This window comes from Protopterus annectens, chromosome 7.part0 (assembly GCF_019279795.1).
Source record: "Protopterus annectens isolate FY-2018-M chromosome 7.part0, PAN1.0, whole genome shotgun sequence".
Lineage (NCBI taxonomy): Eukaryota > Metazoa > Chordata > Ceratodontiformes > Protopteridae > Protopterus > Protopterus annectens.
The window spans coordinates 1,371,953,500-1,371,979,451 of record NC_056739.1 but is presented as its reverse complement, the minus strand read 5'-3'; positions in this window follow the sequence as shown (position 1 = coordinate 1,371,979,451).

Here is a 25,952-nt window from a genome sequence, read left to right as displayed (position 1 = left end):
ATGTGCAAAGCTGCATATGAGGAAACTTCAGTGGTACCTAAAGAACTTATGGTCTCAACACAGCCACAGCTTGGAAACAATTATACCACTCATTCCATGCCTTCAAAAGGAATTTTTGTGGTGGGCTCAAGCATGCCAAAGAAACACAGGTCTCCCTTTCTGTGTACCTCAAGCAACTCAAATCATCACAACAGACGCCTCAGACTACGCCTGGAGAGCAAACATGGCAGATCAATGCATTCAGGGAAAATGGTCCCAAAAAGAGAAGCACCTACACATCAACCAAAAGGAGATGCTAGCCGTGCAAAATGCTCTTATGACCTTCAAAGACCTACTGCATCCAGGCCAGATATTGATAAGGACAGACAACACCACAGTCATGTGGTACATAAACAAACAGGGGGGGACTCATTCATACCCCCTGTGCAGGCAAGCCATGGCCCTATGGAACACAGCACTGGAAGTGCAAATTCAACTACAGGCACAATTCCTGCCAGGGAAGGAAAACACACTGGCAGACCTAAACAGAAATATGACAGATCCACACGAATGGAAGTTGCATCCTCAAGTTTTCATAAAGATAACTCAGGCATGGGGACAGCCAGACATAGATCTATTTGCTACCCACAGAAATTACCAGTTGAAAAAATTTTGTTCAAGGACCTATCATCCACAGGCCTGGAAAGTGGACGCACTCTCTTTCAATTGGACAACATTGACAGTTTATGCCTTCCCGCCTCTTCCTCTACTGACCAAAGTTCTATTAAAAGCCAGAGCAGAGAGGCCGCAAATGATTCTCATTGCTCCAGACTGGCCAAGACAACACTGGTATCCGCTCCTAAAGAGCCTGACACACTCCCCACCATGGATCCTACTTCTAGTCCCTCTTCTGTTGTCCCAGCACAACTACAAAACCCTTCACAGCCAGCTCAAAACCCTAAATCTAGCTGCATGGAGAATTCCTTAATTTCCCAACAGACTCTCCTCTCCAAGGAGGTGCAGGATGTCATCTTGGAGGCCAGAAGACCTTCTACTAGAAAAGCCTACTCCGCCAAATGGAAACGATTTTGTTCTTGGAATCAAGAAAAGGGCCAGAATCCTTGGGTAATAAATATACCTCAAATTTTACAGTACCTAGCTGAGATGTTGAACAGTGGACTTTCCTTCTCCTCCATCAAGATCCATGCTTCAGCCATTTCTGCACAATACAACACAGGCCCTCCTTTATTCTCACATCCTCTCTTAAGGCAGTTCCTCAGAGGGGCAAAAAATATAAAATCCCCAAGGAAACCACCAGTTCCAGCTTGGGACCTCAACTTTGTATTGGAAAAGCTGACCCTTCCCCCCTTTGAGACAGCTTTTTCAACAGAGCTACAATACTTGTCATGGAAAACAGCCTTTCTTCTGGCTATCACCTCAGCACGCAGGGTTTCAGAGCTACAGGCCCTCATGGCTGTGCAACCATTCATCATTTTCCATCAGGACAGAGTTTCCTTACGAACCAACCCTACCTTTATGCCAAAGGAAGTATCCAGTGTAGCTTTGAATCAGACTATCCACTTACCTACCTTTTATCCAAATCCACAGAACAAAGGGGAAAGACTACGACATTCCTTGGACATTCACAGACAACTTCGTTATTATTTGGACAGAACAAAGCCATTCAGGAAATCCGAGCAACTCTTTGTGTCCTATGCTACAGGTGCTCAAGGAAAGGCTATTTCCAAACAGACAATTTCAAAATGGATAGACCACTGCATACGCTTTTGTTACTCATTTCATGGAAAAACTGTGCCTGCATACATCAGATCCCACTCCACCAGGGCCACAGCTACCTCTGCAGCTTTCCTCAGGGGGGTCCCTACCAAGGACATTTTGGAAGCAGCTACTTGGAGTTCAGTGCACACTTTCTCCAAGCACTACCACCTTCCACTATACTCTAAATCTAGAGCGGGCTTTGCCACAGCAGTCTTGCAGGGTATCCTCGCTCCTCCTAGTTCCACTTAGTGCCTACCACCCTTACTTAGCTTTGGGATTCTTCCCATCTGTAATGACTGCAGCTGTATGCACGATGAACATAGTACAGTTTTGTACCTACCATAAATGTAGATGTTCGAGTGCTCATACAGCTGCAGTCCAGGTTACCCCCCCTCCATCCCCTCTTAGGACAGGCCTTATGACAAACACCTTTATCATACAACCTATTTGGGGTATTCTTTTATGGTGTATTTGCTTACAACTACTGTTTTTTGATTTATCTATATTGCATGTTTGCATAACATTATGTTTTGCCTTCCTTCTGGAGGCACCTGACATCTGGGGCAAGAAAAACTGAAGAAAATGACGTCGGCTGCCTCTTTTATACCCCTGCCGCACTGACGTCAGGGAAGAAGTGACGACAACCGACGCCGGACCTAGACTTTGGAATTCGGCTGACCGAGGACCCGCCTGACGGCAGGATAACCCATCTGTAATGACTGCAGCTGTATGAGCACTCGAACATCTACATTTATGGTAGGTACAAAACTGTACTTTGCTCTACATGCAGTCTATTGAGGTATGTTTCATTTACAGCCACATGGACTTTGAGTCGTACTGCTACTTGTGAACCAGTGACCTGAGTGCATGAGTAATGTCATGGATCCTGGCCTCTGATAAGCAACTGACCATGAATTTCTTCTTACTCACTCTGGTGAGAGGGACATCAGTGTGTCTGACAATCGAATCTGCAATGACCAGAATGTTGGATTGTGTGGTGTTTTGCCCTATGAGCTTAGATGTAGTGGCCCCATTTTGTTACATATTTTTTATAGAGTTTAAGAATATTTATGATTTTACTTAATGGGTTTACTAGTGTTTTACCTTTTCTTAGGTTAAATTTTGTATTAAGAATATATCACTTTAAATCATGTGAACATGTGACTATTGGAGGGCTATTTAAATGCCTGTTTTTTTAACTTGTATTTTTATCTGATGAAGTCCTGTAGGTAATGGGATGAAAGCACTTACTTTATGGTATTAAAGTAATTTATGCAAAGCCTTTTTCAACAGTTGTAGTGTTCTTTTATAGATTTACTGCTTTGATGGATGGTGACATTTCAGTGACTATAGGGGTACTAGGGATGAAGTTTGTAGTACACCTTAAAAGAAAAGTTGCTAACAGACATTTCTTGCATTTGAGCGCCAAAATGACAAACTAGGCAAACATAGGGTTTAATCTTCCAGTACCAAACACCAAGTCGTGTAACACTTTGAAAGAAACCCAGAATACTAAACTGTAATAACACAGCTTCATGAGAGCTGACTGTGTGACACTTGTACTGGTCCATTACTTAATGATAATGCTGTCCTAATTGACCTGGAGACAAATAAGAATTGTGTCTGCCTTGTTGCTGTTCCTATAGCAGTGTATTTGTATGCACTGCATGCAGCTATAGCATGTACCTGCTTTATTAAACCTATAGCTTTGAGTAGGTTCCCTTCTTTTAAAGGTAGTATTGTTACTTAGCTCTGTTGTGCTGAGCAGCATATGGTGTGCAGAGGTACTGGGTTCACAACTACAGATGTTGTTTCATATGTCCACAGTTGTAAACCTGTAGTTCTGTGTCTTAACTTTTAATTTTTCTCCATGATTTACATTTGTTTTTCATGGGAACTACTAAGGTATATCATACACGTACTTACTTCATACCAGGACATTTCCAAGTACACAGGTAATGTGTGTACATATACACCATGGTATGTTGTGGTGGGCTCTGGTATGCAAGTTTTGTCATGTAACAGCCCCACATAGTTGTGAACTATGTTTATGATCTTAAGTCATATTGTTTCCAAAAAGTTTGTTCTTAGAACTACTTCCAGCATTGTTTAACCAAACTGTTAAGTACTCTTACTTTTGGCAGTGAAGTGTTGCTTTTATCCATATAATTGTAGGATGTTAAAGACAACAAACTAGTAAAGGAAACTTCATCCATGCAGCCATGCACTGTTCATCTATGTACTTAATTCCCAACACTCCTTGCAGTATGAGAAGGTGTTCCACCTAAGCAGGTATGACATGTAGCCCAAGAACACCTGGATGTTCTCATGGGTTCTCCAAACCAGCACTTCATCATATAACCAGAAGCACACTGTTACCTGCATGCTGCTTCATTACTGCCGAGCTTGTGGCTAATGTTATCTCAGCAATCATTTGGTCTGACACCCCTACCCCCAGCTTTTTCTGCTCACAACCAACTCCCCTCCCCTTCTTTTCCTCCCCTGTTTGGGTTGCTGATTGAAACTAGGACATCGGTGTTGTAGTCAGAGCTTTATCTTTCTGCTCTACATAACCATCTCAAATTTTTCTTAATATGTAAAATAAAGCATGAGGTATGTTTGTTGGTATTACTTGTGGTGGATGGTGGTATCTTCTGACTGCTAATGCTCTAAGCAAATAACTCCTTGATGTTCTTCGTGTTTCACTGTTGCAGTCATCACACTTGGGTTATCTGCCTGCAGGTAGCCCTCAGTCGGCCCAAATACCAGAGACTTAGTATTTATGCGTCGGTTGCTGTTGCTTCAGTACTGACGTCAGGTCGTCAGGGGTATAAAAACAGGCAGCCAGTGCTATTACATCAGCCTTTCTTGCTGAGGGGCCTGAAGCAGAAGCAGTTTGCACAAGTGCCGGTCGGCCACTACCTGAGTTTTTGTTTCCAAATTGAATCATCTTGAAGTCTTCTAAAGCTAAGTACCCCATTGGGGATCCTTTTTTCTTGCTCTAACCGATGTCAGAAAAAGTTAACAATTGTCTCGCCTGTGGAAAGCAAATACCACACCGAGATTTCCATTCTTAGTATGTCACCTGTTTAGGCCCAGACCACGACATACCTCACTGTCGGTTTTGTGCCTTGTTCAACACCCAAAATATTCGTCATCGGGCCCTTATTGTCATGAAATACTTTCACTACCGATCTCCATATTCTGAAATGGCTTCAGTAAGCCATCCGACTACTGATCTTCCACAAAAAGTAAGGATAAAGACAGAGACAAACCATACAGGTCCAAAACTGCCAACGAAGCTTCCGTTAAGCTAGTTGACAGTTCGCCGGTACTCAGTGAGGCACTTTCACAGCCCCTGATGCCCGCTTCTATGGATTCGTAGGCCGCTACCAAGACCTGTTTGGAGTCCGGTATGCCGCAAGACTCTTCTTTGATTATGGAACCTGCGGATGTCTCTATCTTGGATAGGTCCGGAGCCACTGTGCAGCCACCGGCTTCCGAGGAAGTTCTTCGCATTACCAATATTCGACACAAACCAATGACTTCTTTCACGTCTTCATTTATGTCTAAAACTACTGGGTTTCTAAGGCCAAGAGTGCGAGCTATGCCTAAAAAAACGACGACCCAAACTCAAGCACCTGCTTCCTTGCCACAAAATCAAATGCTTAAAATGGCAGAAGACCTGATTAGGGGAAGCCAGCCTTCCCCTGCTAAGAGAAAAAGAGACCTGTCCCCAGCAGCTTTAACTGACCAAGAGTCCGACGATTCTGAGGTTTCTGATTATGAAGACATGCTTTTATGTGCTTATGAGGATTCAGATGCAGAGGAATCCATTCCCTCTGCTTCCCCTCCAGAGGATTTTTCTTTTGGTGAAACCCTTCATACTTTAAAAGAGCATTTCCACTGGGAATACCAAGATTACCCTCAGTCCAAAAAGAGACTCAGAGAATTTTTAGATTTACCTCAACATAGACCTTTAGCAATTCCTCCTGTTCTGGATGTAGTGGATGATGTCTTTATGGAATCCAGTCTAACTCCTGATACTGTACCCTCAGCTCCAAGGAAACCAGACAGGTACTACAGAGTCCCTGACTCTCACAAATTTCTTTTCAAAAATCTTACTGCTGACCCAGAGGTCATTTCCCAGGGGTCTAAAGGTATAAAAGCAAGTACAGCTAAGAATCCCACCCCTTCAGACAGGGATTCCTGAGCTTTAGACAGATGGGGTAAAAAAGTATACACCTCTGCAACTCTCGCCATTAGGGTATTGAATTGCCAGTTTCACATGCTGAAATACCAGCAGCATGTTATGGAACTTACTAAGCAAAAACTATCTACTTTTACAGACTGTGCAGAAAATAAAGAATTACAAGAGCTTATGCATTCTGCATGCCAAATCAGCAAGCATACCTTGCAATGTGGCTTTGATGCCCTAGAAGCTTCTTGTAGGGCAGCAGTCACTGTTTCTGTACTGAGAAGGCATGCTTGGCTTAAGGAACAGACCTTGCCAAACCATGTCAAATCAAAAATACTAGACGCTCCTTTGAGCAAGGACAATCTGTTTGGCACCAAAGCAGTAGAGGTTCTAAAAAAATGGAAGAAAAAGCTAAGTCTATGTAGACAGTCAAAGAATTTTTGCAAGTGCAGCCTCCAAGATTCAGTAGGCATTGCCCCTTGAAACATTGAGCCTTTCCAGCCCCCTCAAGGCTATCTCAAACTAAACACAGGGGAAACAGACCCCCAGATTACAGTCTCAGGGTATGCAGAGATCTAAGCAATGGAGTGCCTCCACTTCTAAAACAGAGAGTGCTAAGCCACCCCCTTATGGAAAGAATTCACAATGACTTCTCAACTCCAGTCCTCACCTCTGCCCAATTGCTCGTGCCCCTAGGAGGAAAACATGCCCATCATGCAAAAAACTGGACCTCCATCACCAAAGATTGATGGGTCCTCAACATTGTATCCCAGGGGTACAAATTTTACTTCCACTCAATGCCAACCCCAAAAGGGTTCCCAGACCTTCCTCCAAACCAGTGGGAAGAGGCACAACACCAAATTCAATCCCTGCTCTCCATAAGGGCAATTCAACCTGTTCCTGCAGAACAAATAGGTCAAGGGTTTTATCCCAGACTTTTTCTGGTACCCAGAAAAGAGGGCACTTGGCACCCAATCCTAGATCTTTCCATTCTAAATAGCTTCCCAGTGTTAACAAAATTCAAAATGCTCACCCTTCAGCAGCTTCTTCCTGTGCTGTCCCCAAAGATGCCTAGTTAGCCACTCTAGACCTAAAATAAGCCTATCTACACATCCCTGTCAGGGACTCATGCAGAAAATACCTACACTTCAGGACAGGATCTATGCATTATTAGGTCTCTGCACTTCCCTTTGGCTTATCCACTGCTTCCAGAGTTTTCACAAAATGCCTAGCTCCAGCCATTGCCTATTGCAGACAGAGAAAGATAATTTACCTGTACTTGGATGATTGCCTGATTCAGGCAGACAGTCAGGAAAACCTGTTGCAGCACCTGACATTTGTAAAGAACCTTCTAACCTCCCTGGGGTATACTATCAATGAAAAGAAATCAAGACTAGTCCCTAGTCAAAAGATTGTATTCCTGGGAGCAAGCTTAGATACAGCATCCCAGATGGCATTCCTTACTCCAGAAAAACAAGCCTATCTGACAGGCTACTTCACTCAAATGGCCAACAGAACCCAGCTGTCCACAAGGAAAATCCTGCAGGCCCTAGGGTTCATGGCCTCTTGCATTCTACTGATTCCAAATGCCAGAATGCATATGAGGAAACTTCAGTGGTACTTGAAAAGTCTTTGGTGCCAACATTCTCAGGATCTGGAAACCGTCATACCTATCATACCTTGTCTAAGGACAGAGTTTCTTTGGTGGGCAGCAGCATGCAACCAAAACAAGGGACTTCCCTTTACTCAACCCCACTCCCCCCAGACCCTAACCACAGACACATCATACAAGTGCATTCAGGGCCACTGGAGCCCAAGTCAAATTCATCTGCACATCCACCAAAAAGAGATGCTAGCTGATGTTCATCGTTGTTACACTGCTGCAGTCATCACACTTGGGTTATCTGCCGTCTGGCGGTCCCGCAGTCAGCCCAAGTTCCAAAGTCTTGGTCCGGTGTCGGTTGCTGTCGCTTCTTCCCTGATGTCAGAGTGACAGGGGGTATAAAAGAGGCAGCCGACGTCATTTTCTTCAGTCTTTCTTGCCACGCGGTGCCCGAAGCAGAAGCAGTTCGCAAGTGCCGGTCGGCCGACTCCTGAGATTTTCAAATCGAATTTCAGACCGAAGTCTTCAATAAAGCTATGTACCCCATTGGGGAACCTTTTCTTGCCTCAGTCCGATGTCAGAAAAAGTTAATAATTGCATTTCTTGTGGGAAGCAAATACCTCATAAGGATTTTCATTCTTATTGTATCCCTTGCCTAGGCCCAGACCACGACGTCACAGGTTGTCGGTTTTGTGCTAGGTTTAACAAACGAACTATTAAACGTCGGTTTGATTTCGCCTGACATTATTTTGCGTAGAAAATTTAATTATACCATGCCGTCGGAGCAACCGACGACTGGGATGCATAAAAAGCGCAAAGATAAGGATAGGCAGCTGAGACCCAAACCAGTCACCGAGGCCTCTGCTAAGCCAGTCGCCGGTTCTCCGTTTTTCAGTGAGGTGCCTACGCAGCCCCTGGCAACCGCTTATTTAGAAGTCTAGCCTGCATCCGATTCCCAAGCGGAGATTGCAGGGCCTCCAGAGCCTTTATCTTTAGGCCCCTCCGACTCCATGGCTGATGGGGATTCCGGTGCAGTTGAAAGCCCATCAGTTGCTGAAGGTGTCTTCAGACCGACTACACTTACTATTAAATCCTTTGCAAAAATGAAAACTTCATTAAAAGTAAGGAAGCCTGTACAGCAGTCTCCAGTGCAAGGCCCCATGCCTAAGAAACAGATGCTTAAGATGGCCGAAGACTTAATTACACTAATCAGGGGTTCCCATCTCCCACCTGACAAAAGGCCTAGACAGGAGGAGGACTATGCTTCCTCTGACCAGGTTTCCATTACCTCAGATTCTTCTGAGGAACAGGAGTACTCTTTTCCCCCTTATGAAGACTCTGATGCTGAAGAGTCTATTCCTTCAGCATCTCCCCAAGAAGACTACTCTTTTGGGGAAACTTTACATACCATGAGGGAACATTTCCACTGGGAAGGCCAGGATTACTCTGATTCTAAGAAAAAGCTCCGAGAGTTCCTCTTACTACCCCAGCACAGACCCCTTGCTATTCAACCTGTGTTAGACATTGTGGATGATGTTTATTCAGAATCTAACCTTAACCCAGATTCATTACCTCCTGCACCAACCAAACCAGACAGATACTACAGAGTCCCTGACTCACATAAATTCCTATATAAAAACCCTGTTGCTGACCCAGAAACCATTTCCCAGGGTCCCAAAGGGGTTAAGGCCTCTATTGCTAAAAATCCTGTACCATCTGAAAGGGATTCTAGAGCACTAGACAGATGGGGAAAGAAAACATATACCTCAGCTACTCTAGCTATGAGGGCCTTAAATTGCCAGTTTCACATGCTGAAATATCAACAATATTTGATGTCTCAATTAAAACAAAAAATGAGCACTCATACAGAGCAGCCTGATTACAAGGAAATGCAAGATTTGTTGCATGCAGCAGAACAAGTGGGAAAAGATACTTTGCAATGTGGATTTGATTCATTGGAAGCTTCTTGCAGAGCAGCTGTAACAGGGTCTGTCATTCGTAGGCATGCTTGGTTAAAAGAACAAACTTTACCTGATCATGTTAAAGCAAAGTTATTGGATGCACCCTTACAGCAGGATGTTTTATTTGGTGTGAAAGCAGAAGAGGTTTTAAAGAAAATGGAGGATAAGGCAAAATCTATGCAGACGGTCAAGGATTTTTTACAGGTCCAACCCCCTCGTTTCAGCAGAAACTGGCCAACCAAAACCTGGTCCTTTCCAACTTCTGACAGACCTCAGAGGGGCAAATACAGACTCCCAAGGGGCAGAGGTCAGCCACAAGGCTCTTACAAGCCACGACAATGGGGTGCCACAACCCAGAAAGGAGGGGAAGACAGGTCTCAAACTATCAGAAGACAATCACAATGACTTACCCCTCAGACTGCCAAGCAAATCACTCTTGGCAGCTCCCTTGGGAGGAAAACTTGCACTTTTTGCAGACAATTGGCACATCTTCACAAAAGACAAATGGGTCCTAAATATTGTAACTCAAGGATACAGGTTCCACTTTCACACTTTACCAAGGATAAACGGAATGCCAAACTTGCCATCAAATCAATGGGCAGAGGCTCAAAGACAAATTAGAGCACTCATGGACATGAGAGCCATTCAACAGGTTCCTACACAAGAACAAGGACAAGGATTTTACTCAAGACTCTTTCTGGTTCCCCGAAAGGACAAAGTCTGGAGACCCATTCTGGACCTTTCAATTCTAAACACATACCTGGAAGTACCCAAATTCAAGATGCTCACACTACAGCAACCTCTTCCCATGCTGGGCAAGAAGGCTTGGCTAGTAACGTTGGACCTCAAGGAGGCATACCTGCATGTCCCTATCAGACAAAATTGCAGAAGATACCTCCGATTTATAGCAGGTACAACTCATTACCAATTCTCTGCACTGCCCTTTGGCTTATCTACTGTGCCCAGGGTCTTCACAAAATGCCTGGCACCAGTAATTGCATACTGCAGACAAAGAGGAATCCAAATATATCCATACCTGGATGACTGCCTTATTCAAGCAGACAGCAAGGACATTCTTTTAAAACATCTGGCATTTGTAAAAAACCTACTAAGTTGCCTAGGGTGCACAGTAAACGAAAAGAAGTCAAAACTAGTGCCCTCAGAAGACATAATATTCCTGGGTGCCAGCTTAAATACAACGGCCCAGATGGCTTATCTCATGCCAGACAAGCAAGGACAACTGACTCAATACTTCAAAATGATGGCAACAAAGACCCAACTCCCTGCAAGAAAAATTCTGCAGGCCTTGGGATTCATGGCATCTTGCATACTACTAATACCATATGCCAAACTGCATATGAGGAAATTACAATGGTACCTGAAAAGCGTATGGACTCAACACAGCCACAGCTTGGAAACAATAATACCACTAATTCCCTGCCTTCAACAGGAGTTTCTATGGTGGGCTCAGGCATGTCACCTCAACAAGGGTCAGCCTTTCACCTTGCCCACAGCCAGGCAAACAATGACAACAGATGCATCGGATTATGCCTGGGGTGCACACATGGCAGGACAGTGTATTCAGGGCAAATGGTCTGCAGATCAAATGCATCTCCACATCAATCAAAAATAGATGCTAGCTGTACAAAATGCCCTAACAGCTTTCAAGGACCTCCTACATCCAGGACAACTTCTAATAAAGACGGACAATACCACAGTGATGTGGTACATAAACAAACAAGGGGGCACACATTCCTACCCCCTATGCAGGCAAGCAATGACCTTGTGGAACACAGCACTGACCTACCAAGTTCAACTACAAGCACTATTCCTGCCAGGAAAGAAAAATACATTGGCAGACAAACTAAGCAGGAATATCATGGATCCTCATGAGTGGAAACTAGACCCACAAGTATTCACAATGATAACTCAAAAATGGGGGAGCCCAGACATAGATCTGTTTGCCTCCCCCCAAAACTACCAACTGCGAAAGTTTTGCACAAGGACACACCACACTCTAGCTTGGAAAGTGGACGCCCTCTCATTCAGTTGGAAAACACTAACAGTGTATGCCTTTCCTCCACTGCCTCTTCTGGCAAAGGTGCTGATAAAAGCCAGATTAAAGAGGCCACAAATGATACTCATTGCTCCAGACTGGCCATGCCAACACTGGTATCCAATATTAAGGAACATGGCTCAAGGCCCACCATGGATTTTACCTCAAATTCCTCACCTGCTGACTCAGCAAAACAATCAGATTCTACACAGCCAGCTCAAGACTTTAAATCTGGCTGCATGGCAGATTATCTAAACAACCAGTTGACACTTCTCTCTACAGCTGTTATGGATGTCATTCTGGAGGTCAGGAGACCCAGCACCAGGAAAACCTACTCAGACAAATGGAAAAGATTCTGCTCCTGGAACCAGGCTAAAGGCTAAAATCCTCTTGTCCCAAATATTCCTCAGATTCTGCAATATTTAACTGAGATGTTGCACAAAGGTCTTTCCTTTTCATCTATAAAGATCCGCGCTTCAGCTATTTCAGCTCATTACAACACGGATCCTCCTATTTTTTCACATCCATTATTAAGACAGTACCTCAGAGGGGCTAAGAACATAAGACCGCCCCGAAGAGCACCTACACCAACTTGGGACTTCAATTTTGTTTTGGAAAAACTTACACTACTGCCCTTCGAGCCAGCTTTTTCAGCTGATTTACAATTTTTATCATGGAAAACTGCCCTGCTGCTAGCAATAACTTCAGCACGAAGAGTCTCAGAGCTACAGGCCCTAATGGCAGTGGAGTCTTTCATAATTTTTCATCAAGACCAGAGTCTCTTTACGAACTAACCCTTCCTTTATGCCAAAGGTAGTATCCAGTGTGCCTCTAAACCAAACCATTCATTTACCCACCTTTTATCCAAACCCCCAGAATAAAGGGGAAAGGCTCCTACACTCTTTGGACATTCACAGACAATTACGTTTCTACTTGGATAAAACAAAGGTTTTCAGGAAATCTGATCAGCTCTTTGTATCCTATGCTGCAGGATCTCAAGGAAAGCCTATATCAAAACAGACCATTTCAAAATGGATAGGACATTGTATCCATTTCTGTTACACACACCATGGGAAGCCTGTACCTGGTAATATTAGGCCTCATTCCACCAGGGCTACAGCAACATCAGCAGCCTTCGTCAGAGGGGTACCAACCAAGGTTTTTTTGAAAGTTGCAACTTGGAGTTCAGTGCACACCTTCACCAAGCACTACCACTTACCTCTATACTCAAAAACCAGAGCTGGCTTTGCCACTGCAGTTTGCAGGGCCTACTAGCTTCTCCAAATCCTGATAAGTACCAACTGCCCAGCCTTAGCTTTGGGATTCAACCCAAGTGTAATGACTGCAGCAGTGTAACACGATGAACATAGTACAGTTTTGTACCTACCATAAATGTAGATGTTCGAGTGTTCACACTGCTGCAGTCCAGGTTACCCTCCCACCTTCCCCTCTTTTTACCTGGGTTTTATCTATAGCTCCCTGTTTATACAATCTCTAAGATGTATTTCTATATGGTGTATTTGCTTACAGCTGTAGCTATTGTTTTCTACTTATGTAATTTACTTAGGATTATGTATTGCCTTCCTATTTTGGGGCACCTGACATCTGGGGCAAGAAAAACTGAAGAAAATGGTGTTGGCTGCCTCTTTTATACCCCTGTCGCACTGACGTCAGGGAAGAAGCGACAGCAACCGACGCCGGACCAAGACTTTGGAACTCGGGCCGACTGTGGGACCGCCTGACGGCAGATAACCCAAGTGTGATGACTGCAGCAATGTGAACACTCGAACATCTACATTTATGGTAGGTACAAAACTGTACTTTCAGCATGGTCTGATAGCTTTCAAATCCCTACTCTCACCAGGACCCCTGCTAATAAAAACAGACAACACCATGGTTATGTGGTACATCAACAAGCAGGGGGAACCCACTCTTACCCACTCTGCAGGCTAGCCATGGCCTTGTGGAACACAGCCATGGACATGCAGATTCATCTGCAAGCTCAATTCCTGCCAGGCAAACAAAACTCTCTGGCAGATAACTTAAGCAGATATCTACTAGACCCACACGAGTGGCAATTAGACCCCAGCACCTTCAGCCTTCTAACCCTGAAATGGGGGACCCCAGAGGTGGACCTTTTTGCCTCCCCCTACAATCAACAGCTCAGCAAATTCTGCATCAGGACACCTCACAGCAGGGCCTAGAAAGTGGATACCCTATCCTTCCAGTGGGTAAACCTCTCAATCTATGCATTTCCCCATCTGCCTCTTCTCACAAGAATATTACTCAAGATACCCACTACTGTGCAGCCTGTCACCCATGCCACCCTGGCACCTACCCCAGATCCTGCATCCGCAACTGCAAACCCTGAATCTTGCATCCTGGCTTATTCCTTGAATTCTCCCCCAGTGACCAGCCTAAGCAAGCAGGTGCTGGATGTCATTCTTGAAGCCAGAAGACCCAGTACAAGGAAATCCTATGCTGATAAGAGGAAAAGGTATTGTTCCTGGATTCAATCTAAAGGAGAGGACACAGCACTGCCCTCCTTACCTCTAATCCTGGGTAATCCTGGATTACCTAGCAGATCTACTCCACAGAGGCCTATCCTTCTCCTCCATTAAGATCCATGCCTCTGCCATCTCAGCTCATTACAACACTGAGCCACCTCTCTTCTCTCACTCTGTCATCAAGCAGTTCCTGAGAGGGGCAAGCAACCTAAGGCCAGCAAGGAGAGCACCCACCTCTGCTTGGGACCTTAGCTTTGTACTGGAAAAGCTCACGCTACCCCCCCTTTGAGCCTGCAGCATCAGCAGAGTTAAAATTCCTCTCTTGGAAAACAGCCTTGCTTCTGGCAATCACTTCAGCTAGAAGCGTGTCTGAGCTACAAGCACTTATGGCTGTGTAACCCTTCATTATTTTTCATGCTGACAGGGTCTCCCTCAGGACTAACCCTTCCTTTATGCTAAAAGTGGTGTCCAGTGTGGCTCTCAACCAATCTATCCATTTGCCAACCTTCTTCCCTAATCGGTAAAATAAAGGGGAAAGGATCCTGCACTCCTTGGATGTGCACAGTTAGCTCAGATTCTACTTGGATAGCACTAAAGCCTTCAGGAAATCTGACCAGTTACTAGTCAGTTTTGCACCAGGGGCAGAGGGCAAGGCCATTTTAAAACAAACAATTTCCAAATGGATAGCACACTGTATCAATTTCTGCTACAAACACCATGGGAAACCAACCCCTCAGGGGGTCAGAATGCATTCCACTAGGGCAACTTCTACCTCTACAGCATTCCTCAGGGGAGTCCCTACCAGGGACATTCTGGAAGCTGCTACCTGGAGTTCTGTACACACATTCACCAAGCATTACCACCTACCTATCTTTTCCAAATCCAGGGTGGGTTTTGCAACAGCAGTCCTGCAGGGCATACTAGCCAGCCTTAACTCTTCTTGACTGCCTTCATCCTTTCTTCAGCTTTGGGAATCAACCCAAGTGTGATGACTGCAACAGTGAAACACGAAGAACATAGTACAGTTGTGTACACTTACCATAAATGTAGATGTTCGAGTGTATTCACTGTTGCAGTCCTGGTTTCCCACCCTCCAGCCCCCTTGTCTGTCTCTCTCTCTCTCTCCTCTCTATGTCTATTACTTACCCCTTACTGGGTTACTGGTATTTACTTTTTACTGGTGGTGTTTTTCCCACCATAACTTTGTTCCCTATTTGGGGGGCTCCTGACATTTGGGGCAAGAAAAACTGATGTAATGGCTTTGGCTCCCTGTTTTTATACCCCTGATGAACTGACGTCAGTACTGAAGCGACAGCAATCGACGCAGAAATACTAAGTCTCTGGTATTCGGGCCGTGTGCGGGCTACCTGAAGGCAGATAACCCGGGTGTGATGACTGCAACAGTGAATACACTTGTACATCTACATTTATGATAAGTGTACACAACTGTAATTTTTCTTCTAAACTGGTATAGTGCTAATGACTTGATGAGAAAGCTTCTATTTTAAATGTTTCATCTTCTGTCCATTGCTTTTAGTGGTACGGTTCTATAATTTTTAAAACTACGTTTATGCCCTTCAGATTAAACATTAGTGACTAGCAGCATGCAACACCATTAAGGTCCTTTACTTAGTGGTAATGCTGTCCCATTACTTAATGGTAATGCTGTCCTTATTTGCTGTTAATGTTTGCAAAACTTGAGAATGAAAAGGTAGTAGAATGTTAGTGAGGAGTTGGAGGTAAGAGAAGTAACTTAGCCAACTGTTTGCTAACTTGTTATTGTCATATAGATTTAAAAAAGCTCAAGTTTAAATACTACTACTGTTTAGTGTATGTAAATATCATAGAGAAAAGTCTGGGATGAAAGGAATGTATTGTGATATTGAAAATCACAGTTTGTTTTTCTTTCTTCTAAACTTTGTTTTGTGTGGTGCAACTGGATCAGAGTCTAGGGTTTGAATTAAGAAATATTGTATTATACCATAATTATATCTTTAATATGTCATACTGAAAGTGACAATCATTCTACATTCATAGGTAAGTACTTGGCTAGCTGCCCTTGCATACCATTTTAAGCCTAGCCAGTTTCCCTTTTTCTGCTTAAATTAACCTTTTCCTTTTTGTTAGAAATTGACCTTACCCATTCATCCTATGGTCAATAATTATATAGCACCCTAAAGAGAATAACTGGGATCATACCATAGATAATTGGGTATGCATTGGGTAAAGCATTTAGGAGCTTGTTTGTTAAGGCAAGACCATAATGTCAGTCATGTGATGACCTTTATTTTGTTGGCGGTGTTGCAGGATTCTTAATAAACATGGGTAAATGACTAAGGCTAGGCTGGGAGAAGCTCCTGTGGAAATCTGGAGAGTGTAAAATCAACAAAGGTAGGTCTGTTGAGTGAAGGTAACCAAAATTCTAATCTAATATAGGTTTGCAGTTTTAGAACGATGTTACAAAACTCCTTTCAGTGGATGTTTATAGATACTTGCCAGTGACTGTTTCAAGAGTATCCTAGAAATATCAGTGGTTAACATGGAAAGATCATGTGAGAGAATGTACTACAGAGGTGAAGATTTTAATTTTAGTTATAATCATATACCAGAATCATTCATTCAAAGCTTCTATTAATCTAATATTGGATGTCAACTACTAAGGTAAAGCATGCTAGTACAGTAATAGCTGTCTACACATAAGACTCTCAGTGGGAATAAATGGAGAACTATTTTTGAGAAAAATCAGGCCTTTGTTGTAACGCATGTTTATATTAAATAATCTCATTAACGTATGTGAACAACTTGGTTTATTTTTTTTCGAAATTGTTGCTTCCAGTGCATTCACTGTGAAGAAGGTAGCATATCCTATGATACTGGAAGCAAAAATAAATAAAGGATTTATTCCTGGATCCAGCAGGAGACTGGGTGGGCATGCATAGGGCAAGGATTTGGATAACGTGTCACTGAGCAAGGATAACATTCCTCACGAGCAAGATACTGTTACAGCAGAGGTCGACTGTGGTATGCATTCTTTATTAAAACATGTCATGGTACAGGATTCTTCTAACATACTGCACAGATTATTGTTTAAATGGCTGTATCAGCAATCTTACAAGAGCTTACCAAATTTGCAAAATAATAGAGACTGCTGCACCATTTCATATGTCTGGATTTTATTTGCCCACATATTTAAACCTGATCTGTGAAGTCTAAGCTACTTTTTATGTGATTCTCTCAAAATGTGTAGCCTTTGCCACAAAGAGTTCACAGTGAAAGCAAATGCTTTAGGTACACTGAAATGTACAGTGAGTCATGTACATGTTGGTCAGAAAGGGCACGCTGTCTTCTAAATTAGTAGTATCATAAACAGCAGTTAGGCACACTTTTAGTATTAAACCCATGCAATTTAAAATAAAAACAATAAAATGTATGTCACTGTGTAGGGAAAGTTAAGTAGTGAAAAGTGATATATGTTAACTCTTTTGCTTGACAATTAATAAGCTCCCTTCTAGCAGGGTACCTACTCATAGACCGTGAGTAGGTACCCTACTAGCTAAGAATACAGGGCATAAGTAAAATGTCCTATGCAGACTGCCTCAAGGCTCTATCCCTGTATTCTGTCTCTTAAAGGCTTTTGAGGGTGGATCTGTGCCTGGCATACAGGACATTGTCAGACCCCACTCTGATGGAACTCCTGCATATCCACAAAACAAACAGCACCAGAATTACCCATTCTAAAGACTTGTGATATAAATAGCACCTACTGAACAGATAGGTATGTATCCCAGAGACTACCCTATCAATGGAACAGGCTCCCCAGCCATGTGAAACTAGAGTTCCTCCCCAACCCAATTCAAGTGCAACTTGGACAATTGGAAGGGAAACCGGAAATTCATCTCTGGTTTGGCACCTATGTCCCTAATGGACACAGGTAACCTGTAAATGGTTCATCTCCCAGGCCCATGCTTATACTTATCAAGGTTATCAGAACTTGTTAGAGATATGGGATGCATGGCTAGGTTTAAAAAGGCCCTTGTGATTGTTAGCCTAGTAAACACATATGAACCTGTGTGAGCTGATGCACAGACTTAGACTTAAACAAATTTTTTGTGCATAATGTCAGTTCTCAGCCTCATAAGGAAATGCAGATAAGCAGGTTCTGTGAATGAAAGTAGCTTCGTTCTGCCCAATGCATATGATTCCATATATGAAAGCTTAACCTTTTGTTTTGTTTATTTTATTTATTTTTTTATTTTACATTTGTTGACCGGGCTAGTCTAACTGGATATATGTCCATTTTCAGTAGAGGCCCCGGGGAGATAAGCTCCAAGAGAATTTAGTAACAAAAAATGCTAGTACAATACATTAACAAAGGGTGGAAGCTCAATTACATAACTATCTAACAAACTTATCGCATATACAAAGAAAATCTCAACAAGACAAGGTAAGGTAAATAAAGAAACTAAATACAGATCTAAAATTAAGAAAATATCAGCAGGACAGGTCAGTTAAATATAGCAAGTCTAAAGTTGTATATATTATAAAGGAGGATTGGAGTTGGTACTGAGAGATTAGCAGGTATACAGAGCCCAGTAAATAAGGGAAGGTTAATCAGGTTTAGAACAGGGGCATAACCAGTGTGTTCTAAGGTAAGGTTTCAGTTTATTTTTGAAAAGTGATAAAGAGGATAGTGATGCAAGTTCACTGGAAAGTAGGTTCCAGGATTTTCCAGCAGTATTAGAGAATAGAGAGTCACCGGCCATGTTGTTGGATTTACATATATTGACAAGTAGTTTATTTGATGAACGTAAGGTATTAAGATTGTTATAGGGGGTAATGAGGGTAGAAAGGATTGGAGTATTGGTTGGTAGGTAAAGGATCTTGTGGGCAATGGTAAGTTGGTGAAATTTAAGCTGATTTTGTAGCTCAAGCCATCCTAGCTGATTTAGATTAGTGCAGTGGTGAGTTCTAAATGGATTTCCAGTAGCAAATTTGGCAATGTTGTTGTAGGAGGTTACCATTTTGTGGAGGTTATTTTTTGATAGATTAGTATATATAGGTGAGGCATAGAGGAATGTAGACATTAGATGAGTGTGGGCGATGGTTATTCTAGCTGCTGGAATAAGGAAAGGTCTGATCCTATAGAAAGAGCCAAGTTTTCTATTTACAGTTTTAATTGTATTGATGATATGGGTATCAAAGTTGAGATTGTTGTCAATTGTTACTCCAAGACGTTTGGAAGTAGGGTCAGAAGATATTAGAGTACCATTATTAGATATGACTGTGAACTGTATTGGAGAAGACTTACGTGTGGGAGTAAAGAGCAAGAGTTTAGTTTTTTTGGGGTTCAGAAGGAGGCAACGTTATGTAAACCATTGTTCTACTGTATTGAACACATTTTGGGTTAGGGACTGCAGTTCGGATGAAGATGTGGCCAAGCGTATTAGTGTGGAATCATCTGCATATTGTATACAAGTAGCCTGAGGAATTACTAAGTGAAGGTCAATAATGAAAAGTGAAAATAGGAGAGGTCCCAGTATGGAGCCTTGAGGGACACCAAGGGTAATGGGGAGGTGGGTAGATAGATTATTATCCCATAGCACTGCCTGTTGTCTATTTTCTAAGTATGATTGGAACCATTTTATGGCCAGTGCATCTAGTGAAAGGGATTTGAGGATATTTATAAGTATCTGATTGTTAATCATATCAAATGCTTTTGAAAGATCAATAAATAGTGCAGAGGAAAGCCTGCTGTTATTGTGGTTTTCGTTAATGCAGTCAGTAAAGGATAAGAGGGCAGTAGTAGTACTGTGGAATGGCCTAAAGCAATGTTGACACTTGGAAAGTAGGTTATTTTGGATTACGTGGTCAAGTAGTTGACTATGGATGCATCTTTCCATAATTTTTGCCAGAGGTGAGAGTAAGGCTATTGGTCGGTAGTTAGAAAATTCGTAAGAGTTGCCACCTTTATGTAGGGGGATAATGTGGGAGATTTTCCAGATAGTTGGGATTTGTCCTTCGCTTATGGTTCTGTTGATCAGGATGGAAATGGGATAGGCTATGGCTTTGGCAGCTTTTTGCAGATATTCTGCAGGTAGTTGGTCAGCTGAGGGAGTGGATGGTTTAAGTTTGTGGATTAGGGTGAGAATTCATGATGTAGGTACCAGCTGCAAGAGAAAAGGAGGGAGAGAACTAGTATTAGAGGTTGTGAGAGTTGAGCTATCAGGTGATAGTTGATTTCAAGTGTTTGAACGGCCTCTGTGAAAAAGGTATTGAAGGTATTGGCAGTTTGCTTAGGATTCTCATGGTCAGAGCTTTGGGGGGTTGGTGTAATGGATTGACCCGGGTGGAGTAGTTTGTTAATGGCTGCCCAAAACTTCTGTGGTTTCTTTTGGTGAGTTTGCTGGAGTTGTAAGTAAAAGTTCCTTTTGTCTGAGAGTATAGCTTTCTTTGTGTTATTTCTCAGCTGTCTAAATTTTTTACAGGGTTTTTAGTGGTACCCTATTTGGCCCAGACTTTATTTCTAAGTATGATTTTTTGCTTGGTTTCTCTAGAAAGCCAAGGGGCAGGTTTAGTCCTAATTCTGATAGTTCGGGTTGGTGCATGGTGGTCAACAATTGCTAGGAATTTAGAATTAAAGTATCTTACGGCTTCCTCAAGAGGGAGGTATTTAGTGGGAGACCAATCACATGCCCTAAGTTCTCTTTGGAAGAGATCAGGGTTAAAGTTTTTATTGGTCTGAGTTGTCTTGAAAGTGGTTGTGGAGGGTATATTGGTCTTATGCCTGATAATATAGGTGAGTGAGTGATCACTTACGTCATCTGGGAGGGTCCCTACTTCATATGGATGGAGATGATTGTTTATGAGTATCCAATCTAAGGTACTTTCTTTCTTACTGGGTTTATTTATTCTAGTAGGGGAGGTGATAGTTTGAGAGAAACCAAATAGGTTGATATGGTTAGTAGGGTGTTCAGTGCTGCAAGACTTCCAATCAATATTAAAGTCACCTAGGACTATACTTTCTCGGGGGAAGTTTTGAGATAGGCAGCAAAGGATATCTTCTAGGGTGTTATTGTTAATGACAGGAGGAAGATAAATACAGATGCTATATATGGATTTGCTTGTATTGAGCTGAAGTTTAGAAATTAGGATTTCAGCGTTAGTGTCTTGAGGTAGTTTGTACTCAGATACAGTGACTTGAAATTCTGCTTTATACAAGATAGCTACCCCACCTCGCTTTCTAGCTATACGGTCTTGTCTTATGATATTATATCCGGGTGGGATGACTTCATTGTCTTTAGTCTTGGGTTTTAACCATGTTTCTGTCAAACGTAGAATGTCAAAGGAGTGTACTTCTAAGAGAGCATAGAGGTGTGCAACTTTGTTATTTATACTACGTATATTGAGGTGTGCTATAAAGAGTGAGTTAGGAGGTTTGGTAAGAGTAAGTTTTGTTGAGGGATTGAGGTTTTGGGGTTGAGTGGTAGGAGTATTTGTTGGGCCTGGGTTTGGGTGAATATCTCCATCTTTTAATGAGTGGACTTGTATTCCATATCTAGGATTTGGGAATTTACTGAATAGGTTTAGAGACGTCCTAGCTTTTAGATAGATATAACTAATATGGGCTATTCTATGATATTTTGCTAGTAGGTAGTTGGGTGTAGAAGTTATGTTAGCATGGGTACTGGAGATAATTAGTGATGGTGTAGCAGTTTGCTTTTAGGGGTAGTGAAATTGTAAATGTAATGGGTATTCATAGGAGTAAGGAGGTAGGCTGCTGTAAGAGAGGGTAGAAGTATGACTAGAAGTAACAGTTTTAAATATGTTGGGGTAGGGAGTTTAGACATTGGGATGATTTAGTTGCAAGGTGGAATGTAGGAGGTAAGAAAGAGTAATAAGTGTGTATGGAGAAAGGTGAGAGTGTTATGGGAAAGTGGTAGGGAGTAGGTAGAGAAAGAGAGAATAGTTGTAGTAGCCTTATACAGTTGATCCTTGAGGGTGGTTCACTAGGAATAGGGAGTGGTTAGCTAATGATTGGATACTAAGGGGAAAGAGGGTGTGGTTATATAGTATAAGAGTAGGAGCACTGGGGGTGGGTGGAAATTGGGAGTAGGGTAGGGGAGCAGAGTGAGCCGGCAGAGCGAACGGAGCGGGTAGTGACAAGTGAAGGAGCAGTTCAAATAAAACAATCAGCAAAACGCTGACTACTGAAGGTAGGTTAGGTGAGGGTAAGTACAGAGATAAGTACTACAATGGTAGTGAAGTGTAGGAGGATAGGTAGGTGTTGACAGTTAAAATCCAGGGTGAAGTATGATAGCGTTGAGATCAAATAAAAGTCTTCAGAAATGTAATGCAGAGAAAGTAGAAGATAGTGGGATAAGCATGAGATAGGAAGGATAGGAAAAGGGTGCTTCCTAGTGGAGAGAAAGTCTATTTAAGGCAATTCTATATGGGAGCTAGCTGGTCTAGGACTAAGGAAGGAGATATTAAAGGTTAAAAAAGGGGGGGTTACAATGATGGAAGTAAATGTTAGGTGGTTTACAGGGTAGATAGTGGGTAAAGGCTGCTGGCTTTCTAGGTTGGGGGCATGCTCTATAACCTCAGAAGCAGTAATTACAATTATAAGCTTTATTAACAGGTTTTAGGACACCACATACTTTCTTGCTTCCTTTAGTGTGAGGATACAGAGAATAGAAGGCAGTATGATGAGACCGCTGGTATTTCTGTGTTGAGTGTTGTCTCAATGACACACCATCCAGTCATCAGGGCATATGGAACAAGTCCGTGATTAGTTTTGGACCCTTCCATTATTTCGTACTGCCAGCCTCAGTAACACCCCATCTTTAGTGGCAGATGATACGTTTTAAATGTATGGGGGTTTCACTACCATTTTCTCTGTGGCAGGATGAGTGCTAGGCCTCCTACTGTTCTTACATCCCCTGATAAAATTGATGTTCTACAAACTGGTCTGCACTACCGTACTGTTTTTTTATAGAAGTTTTTTTTTTTCATGACCTAACTGTAGATCCATACCTCCCCCGCCCCTGCTGGCTGGTCTATCTTAACCTGGCTGTGGATTTTTATTTCTTAATAGGTAGGCAGACAGGGATAGGCATGCTGTCTGTACCAGTAGACTCGCATGCTCTTATAAGGCCTAATAGGACAATTCATTAAACTGATAAGACTAATGGCTTCTCTTGCCCATTTACATGACCATCATAACCATGAAGGATGCTTGCTTTGCAGAAATTTAATTGTGTCAGAACTACTTTGTGTTCTGCTGACTGATTACTTCAAAGCAACCAAAAACCATGATAAACAGTATAATTTGTCATGGTTTGAGAATCACTTGGCAAATAGTCAGACATTTCCTAATGCAGTACCATATGTGCTCTGACGGGGGGTTCTTCCCAACATGACTAAGTGCTCTTGTGAAACAAATTGGAAATTCACTCTGGCCCACCACAAAATGAAGTAATTTTAGATTCTGCACAGTTTTTGTCACAAACAGTGAATGTATTTTATGAGGAAGAGAATGAGAACACATTTAGTGAAGCACAGAATGTTTTTTTTTTTTTGTATCAGAACTTGTAAGTTGTGTCCAAAAACTTGAGTATTTCGGTGAGTTTTGACATGTAGTCATATGTAGAAAAGTGAACACATGCATTTGTTGAGATGATCAGTTCTTTCTGAATCATGTTAGTAAAGAATGTAATGAACACTGTGGATCACATTATCCCCTTCAGTGTTTTGGATAATTTATCCGCTTTGCATGAGATAACAATATATTGTGTAGGTAGCATTTATGGGTTATGTAGTATGTAATTCCATTAGAAAGGTATAGGAGACAGATCTCCTTGCACTGCAAGGATTTTTTGTCTTGATATATTTTAGAAGTTGGTTTCATGACTTATTTTTATTCTCTTTGGATTTATGGATACCAGCAAACATATAGTCAGGGCTTTACAGATTGTGGCATTGTCACACCCATGAGCTCCACCTTCTATAACAAGAGTTGCTCTTCCATTCTGTTGTATAAGGTTTCTGTAGTACTGGAGGGGCCATTCCTTATGAGAATTTAATGATACAGTACGTGCCAGTATTCTGGCTAATGTAACTTTGCTTGTGCAGTCACTCTTTAAACCAAGGTTATTTCCCCAAAGTAGCATGATCAGCCATTAAAGTAAAAGAACTTATTTCAAAAAAGGTCTCCTTCCACTGAGTTTACCACCTACAGTGAGAGATGCCTGCATTACCTTATAGTTAAAGTTCTGCTTGTTAGTAATGAACGTTGTGGTGCTATGAAGTAGTGCAACCATAGCTGATGTGTTATTTAGCCATATAACATTGTGCCATAGACTGCATAGTATAAGTAGTGCAACCAAAGCTGATGTGTGATTTAGCCATGTAACATTGTGCCATAGACTGCACAGTATACATTGAAGTAGTGCAGCCAAAGCTGATGTGTGATTTAGCCATGTAACATTGTGCTATAGACTGCATAGTATACATTTTGCTGCTCATCTGTTATGTGCACAACACTGAAACTGCCAGCACTTTTATCAGGTTGTACTGCAGCCCAGTTTATGCAGGTAATCTGGGCATGCATAATGTATGTAAAATGATACTGTGCTTACAAGGTGAATTGTTGCGTACCTGCCTTTCTTCATCAGATTCTTGCTGTAGGCACCATTTCCTTGGGCATTTAATGAGGCAGCTCACACAGTCCTGTAGCCACTCTGCTCATTGTAACTGCCTGCCTGAATAGTAGGTAATGCCAAATTATTCCACGCAGGTATTTAGTCATCTTTAGCATGCTAGTTGTAGACTTCAGGTAAGTAGAGATGGATGGCTGTAGTATTCCCCCTTAAAATTCCCACTCAGGGGCTTGTTATTCTGCAAGACATGGACCACTGTTTATTTGCCACACTGATTCTGCTGTTCCACAAGCCAGTCTGATTTGTAGGGATAAAACACATGAAAATGTTACACAGAAAAGCAAAAAAAGACTCAGCTTCTGTTATGACCAAAACATTAGGGTGACTGCAACATTTCTGAAGTAATGACAAAAGTAAAGTGAAAAGAACACAAAGAGAATCACATCGTCAAAAACATCAAGAGACCTAGGCAAAATAGCCTTCACTCTGTAATAACTTAAATATTTTTTGATGTTTTTGCCGAATTTGCAGGGATGAAATGTACCAAATAAAACATCCCCATGCAATCAAATCAGTCAGAGGAAGTAGTGATACATCCTGTACCATATTACTTTAGTCTAACTGCAATATTTTGAGCAAGTTCTCTCACAGAAGTTCTTCATGTTTCACTGTTGCAGTCATCATCTGCCTGCAGGTAGCCCTCCGTTGGCCCGAATACCAGAGTCTTGGGATTTCTGCATCAGTTGCTGTCGCCTCTTCCATGACGTCAGGTCGTCAGGGGTATAAACCATGCAGCTGATGCCATTACACCAGTCTTTCTTGCCGAGAAGGAGCCCAAAGCAGAAGCAGATGTTCTTTGTGTTTCACTGTTGCAGTCATTACATTTGGGTAATCTGCTGGCAGGTTGCCCTCAGTCGGCCTGAATTCCAAAGTCTTGGGTCCTGCATTGGTTGCTGTCTTCTCTTCCATGACGTCATGTCGTCAGGGGTATAAAACATGCAGCCAATGCCATTTTCTTCAGTCTTTCTTGCCGCGCGGTGCCTGAAGTAGAAGCATTTAGCAAGTGCCGGTCGGCCGACTACTGAAATATTCGAGTTTGAGTTTCAGACCCGAAGTCTTCACTAAAGCTAAGTACCCCATTGGGGAAACTTTTTTCTTGCTTTTTACCAATGTCAGAAAAAGTTTATAATTGTATTACTTGTGGGAAGCAA